This window comes from Monopterus albus, unplaced genomic scaffold (assembly GCF_001952655.1).
Source record: "Monopterus albus unplaced genomic scaffold, M_albus_1.0 scaffold241.1, whole genome shotgun sequence".
NCBI classification, from domain to species: domain Eukaryota; kingdom Metazoa; phylum Chordata; class Actinopteri; order Synbranchiformes; family Synbranchidae; genus Monopterus; species Monopterus albus.
Window position 1 is genome coordinate 325,539 of NW_018128121.1, and position 5,943 is coordinate 331,481.

The following is a 5,943-nucleotide window of genomic DNA, read 5'->3' on the forward strand; positions in this document are numbered from 1 at the left end:
TTACCTGAGATCTACTATGATGCAAGAACGTCTCAGTGGACTTGCCATTATAAGCATAAACCATGTGGTCTCAAATCAGTTGTCATATGATGATGTTGTAGATGACTTTGCTGCAAGAAAAACCAGGAGAGTAAAGCTGTAGCAGGTTATGTGAGATTGAGGAGGTGATGGTGTAGTTTTTAAGTTACGGCAGTACCAAAAACACCACTAGAGGTCTTTGTAAGATCATCTTTTTATTTTTATTTAAATCCTTGTATTTTTTTGTGCCTACTCGTTTCTTTAATATCTTATTTTGCACAGTGCCGTATTTATATTGTATTTTTAAGTTAATGTCACTTGTTTACACTTTTTATTTTGGGAGTATTAATAGGTACTTTATGTAAGCTATTTATATTGTATTTCATATGTTCAGTTCATTTTTTTGTATTTGTTTCTTTAATTCTTTCTAAGTATTTTGAATGTGCAATTGCTTTATTTAAATAAAAGAATGTCCAAGACAAAGCTATTACGTTTCTTATGAGTATATACACTAGCAGTGGAATTTACTGCGATGCAACGGGGCGCCACCTGAAATCTTCCCTAGGGCACCAAATTGGTTAGGGCCGGGCCTGATCATGACAACAGAAAATCTTCAATATCATTTTCATTCGTAGCTCTCTGTTAGGCTCCCAGTATAAGAGACACGCTTTACAGTATGTTATTGTTGCACACAAACTTGCTCATTCAGGTCCCGTCTGCCAAACAATACAGGGCCGTTATGTGACTAGCATTATGCAAACAGTTAGACAAAGGAAACCTGCAGTTATGGCCCTTTCACAAAGATCACAACTTAGAACACACCACATACTTCCAAACAAAAGCTTCCCTCTCAGTGCTATATTTACTGAAACACACCTTAGTCCTGTAGGAGCTTGTATTCTGACATCGCGTGCTGAATGAACACACACGCATTCAACTCAGGCGTGCAGGGAAAGTTCAGAAAACTCAAGCGCTGTTTTTTTTTTTCTGCCATAAGGATTAAAAGCTGCTCAAAATTGACATGAGAAATACAGAGCAGTGTTCAAGATTGCTTCCGTTCTTTCTTCTTCTAAAAGTGATTTACAGCTGTTGATAAATAGCCTGCCACGGCTGAAAGCGCGAGCTTTACTCCTGTACATTAGCGCGTTATTATGAGCTTATTACAGCATTCACGGACAAGTGAGTGCACTGAAAGCGCAGCTGGCAGAAAGTAAATGCACTTTGCATATCCGGAATGGGATCCTCTAACTTGTTATTTGAGATCCTTGTTTAAGCCTCAGCTTTACGGAACCAAAACTTAAGCAATACTGTACATTATTACTTTTACACACACAAGTCATCAGATGCTTTAACCGTGCATCTGGCTCAGAAACAAACACATGAAAAGCCTCACAAGAAACAAATCTCTCTCATGTTCTTGAGGTTTGTTAAAGAGGAGCCTGCTCCGTGTCAAGTTGGAATCTTACCTTGAAGGTGTGTATAGATGCTTACAGGGCTGTGTGTGTGTGTGCGCAGCTGCCGTTGTCTCTAGGTGTCTCAAGAGAGTAACCCATCACAAGTATAAGCCCTGCACTTTATCACCCACCCAGTGTGAGCCACTGTGTCCTTTGTGTGCATGTAAGTGTGTGTTTCCTATGACGTTCTTACAGTCAGCTACTTTTTTCTTCTTCTGCCAAAGCAACACATGGAAAGTGTCTTTAAAAAGCCCTGTGAAGAATAAAGAGAGATGTTAAGGTGCAACAGGATCAAAGGACCACTCCATCTTTGTGTTTCCCTCGCAGAAAGATGAATCCTAACAACTTCTCCTGACATGTTTACCACTGATAATTACCAGTCCTTCTCACCCTGTTTTCCTCAAACTAATGATGAGCTGCATCTTGACATTTAAACAATGGCCAAGAAGTTCTCACCACAGGCAGTTCTGATGAAAAGCACCATTTCCCTAGCAGTTACACTTAAGGCACAATGATAAATGCCACAGATGTACAGATGTAATAATTCAAGACTACATGTTCACAGGTCAGAATGGCTCCACATGAGGAGAGAAAGCTATTAAATAATGCAAAAGAGGACACTGTGAGGCACTGAATCTGATTGTGATAGACCTCACTTATCAGGGCTGTAGAAAAGAATTAACCTGAATATCTCAATTGATACACTTTTTAAGGCACAGAATAAAAAAAGAAGCACTTTTACCAACTATGAGTGAGAATGAGCGCATAACCAATTTAACTACTGTGGGACCTGAACAGTGTCCGAGCTGGAGGTGTTCAGGTCCTTAAAATACAGCTGCAGCTGCCGATTGCTTTCTTTACTGATTAGTCAGTAGATTTCCCAGAGTGAAAGAAGGCTTATTCAAATTACTTAATTTGTTCGACCGTGAGTCCACAAAGCTAAACTGGAACCAGAGAATTTTGCCATTTTTCAGTGAAACCATAATCACAATGCAGTAATTCTGAGACTGCTGTGTAAAAAGCCAAAGTAACATCAACTTAAGTTTAGATAGTAATAAGAGATTTAAGAACTGGAAACATATTACATTACTATATAAAATGAGAAAATAATGTGAATGCACGCATCGAGCACAAACACGGGTAGCTGACACCAAAGCGTAGGTCGTATTTTACCCACATTTTCATTCACCTGTGGTCTCACAACATTCTACAGGTACATGTTGGAGAGAGGAGAAAGTTTAGAACAATGTGAAGAACCTGAAACTGTGATAGATTCCATTTGGTCAATTCAAGCTCATTTAAAAAAAAATCTCTTAAAAATGGTTGCAAATACATTTGATTCTAATTCTTTTGTAGCATTTGATACTTAGACTAATTGAGACTGATATTCAGGTTAAATAAAGGAAAGCGAATACATAAGAGTAAATTTATGATATTTGGTAAATAGTACTTTTGAATTATCGCCCAGCCCTACACTCAGTGGATATGTTTAATGGCTATTCAATTTGCAGGGAACAAACTAAGTTGCATGAGATGCGGTAAATGATGTAGACAGGTGATGCTGACCAGACTGAAGTCCGTCAGTTGCCAGCACGTTGAGTGTGTAATGTTCCCCGAACCCTGCATTGTTCTATATGATTAGCTAGGCCACACACAGCGCTACAGGAGAGGCTGAGGAGTACACACACACACACACACACACACACACACACACACACACACACAGGTGCACAGACATCATCATTCTCCATTGTGGAGTTTCTCTGTGGACCCATGCTTCAGTGAGACTCAGAGAACAATGTCCAGAGGATACAAGAGGTCAGGAGGAGAGAGAAAACCTTTGTCTGCTCTGTTGCCCTTATGGAGACATCTGATGTGTAGGAAACCCAGGCACACAGACAGACACACACACATTATCAGACACAAACAAACCATATATAATGCAATGCACCTAATTCAAAAGTCTGATGCGAACACTATGTTAATGCACAGTATGTAAAAATAACAAGCAAGGTGCAGCACTGGAACACTGTAGAGTGCATTAAAATATTTAAACTGTATAATCGTCCAGATATAGGACTTTAACAGACACCTGCCAACCGACGCTAGTATCTCCTATGGCTATGATGAAAGGCATGATAGCACTCAAGTCGACCGGCAGGGAGAGAGGGAGACTGAACACCTGGGTCACCTTTCGTCCTACATGAACCCATTCACCTGCAGACAAAGCTCCAAAATAGAGAGAGACAGGGGGGAGGGGAGGCAGAGTAAAGGGTGAAATGCCAAACCACTCCTGGAGATTATCTTGTGTGCGTGTCAGACAATAGAGAGAAGGAGAGCTACACTGTACACATCATAAAGTAGTGTTGACAGTCAGTCTTGACTTTCATTCTGCTCGGTCCTGCTCTACACCATGGAGGTCAGAGAGCACGACCACAGTGTGTGCAGGCAAGTTGCAGGAGACAGAGATGCAGCATTAACTGTCCTTCTAACTGGCCCAAAACAAAGGAAAGAGAGAAAAGAACAAAATAGAACAGAAAAAGAGTGGTGGTGGCAGCAGGTGGTGTGAAGATGGGAGCGAAGAGCGAATGAGGAAAGGAAGGAGATTGATGGAAAGAAAGGTCAGGGACTCCCCACTGACAGACAGCTTTGTGTGCAGCCAGCGACTGTAAAGATGAGCACACATCTACAACTTCACTGTTGGGTTTGTCCCCCGCTGTGGCAGAGTGCCCACCAGCTTTTACCCACTTTGCCGTCTGCACTAAGACCTCTGAACTAGCCCCAGGCCTGCTGCCTTTTTCGTCTGCAACCAGAGTTCACAATGAGGGTATCCTCAACTACAACCGCTCTACCAAGCCACAGTACTCACACAGAGACACTTATTTCTGAGCGTTCTTGCATGTTGGGGACCTCTGAATGCTCTCAAAGGACCCTGGGCCGGGACCTACACACTTACACTGCTCCCATGCTTCATATACTATATATAGTAAATGACTAGTTCTATACAGCATGACACTTAACCCTCGGCCTTAAATAAACTACATTTCTAGATTAATGACAGCTGTTATTTCAATGCTCCCTCCATGTTATTTTTAAAGATATGAGCACAAGGACTACTTCACATTATTCTGAAACTTGATAAACTTCTAATTATGCTGCTGAACTCCTAAACTTCAGCAGATCAGCACCGAACAGCAGGGTGTTGAAGCCTTTGGTAAAATGTTGACACCTGTACCTATTCTCGGCGAACCTGCTGATACCTGCTCATTTGCATCAACCAGCAGAACTGACATCATCATCATCATCGTCCTCATCGCCATCATCATCATCATCATCCCACCCCGGTGTATAATTGTGAAAGCTGCCAACCATGCAGCGCAGTGTAGCGCTGTGCTGTCAGCCTCTCATTCTGGCACATCCAGGGCAAAAAATAAAGATTTCACAAGACACAGTGAAAGAGGTGAAGTTGCGGGTGGGGGAGTGCAAGTCAGAATAAACTGATGATTTGTGTGAATTACGATGGGGGAAAAGCAAAACTGGGAATTTTTGGAAGTCATTAATTCGTGAATGGGATAAAATGTTACAACTCCTTTAAGCTGACAGATGACACACTGGAAATCTATACCTGGCATTTAGGGAAGTTTTGAAAGTTTTCAAAGCAAACGCTGCCTGACACAAACACGTCTAATTTCTGCAGAGGCTCCTAAAGGGTTTTTAAAGACATATTTACAAAAAGAGCATTTCAATGGTGTTCACGCCTAAATGGGAACAAGCCTCCACTCACCAGTCGCCGGTGCGCCCTGAGCTCTCCACGAGGAAGGGAAAAAAACAAGAAACAAAACTTCCGTCCTCCTCCTCTTCCTCTCCCGCTTTAATTGCTCACCGCATGCAAACACGGTGGTCAGAGAGATCGGTACGTGTGCTGACTTTTGCTCCTCGTCCTTCAGAGTGGAGAGAGCTGCTTAGTGGTGGATGTTGGTACGATGACGGTGGTGAGTACAGACACGGAGAGGCGGAATACTGCTGCGGTGCGTAAATGTTTTGGAGACAGAGAGCGCAGCCTTACTCTCTCACTCACTCCCTCCCTCCCCCCTCCCTCACCTACTCACTCCCTTTATTCCTCGCTCCCAGTGACTTTCTATCTACTGCTCTGGGTTTCCAACAGTCACCGTTCGCAGCGCCCTGCCGCTCACCTCCCACTTAAAGGGAGAGGGTCTGATTTCTAGGTGGTGGAAATGAAGAGAGAACATTCAGTTTACTTCAGTTAAGTCAGTCTGATTTACAGACTGAATTTTACATTGACAAAGTTGTCATAAAGGGGAGCCATATTACAGAGGATGTAAGCATGTATCTTGTTTTGAGAGACAATAAGGTATGTGGATCAGATCAGTAATTAATATGTAAAATTGAGTGCATTATAAAAAAATTAAAATGCAATTTCAGCATCAAACATTATCAACTTTTTTTTACC

General features: G+C 42.0%; 1 protein-coding gene across 2 annotated transcripts in view; it reads right to left on the reverse strand.

Moving 5' to 3' along the window:
* Positions 1-5,634, reverse strand: part of sox13 (SRY-box transcription factor 13) — a 52,426-nt gene extending 46,792 nt beyond the window's left edge. For both annotated transcript variants that reach the window (XM_020620559.1, XM_020620558.1), the window contains exon 1: positions 5,257-5,634. The gene's annotated coding sequence lies outside the window, so the exon portion shown is untranslated. The remainder of the gene's footprint in view (positions 1-5,256) is intronic.
* Between the last annotated feature and the right edge of the window lie 309 nt (positions 5,635-5,943).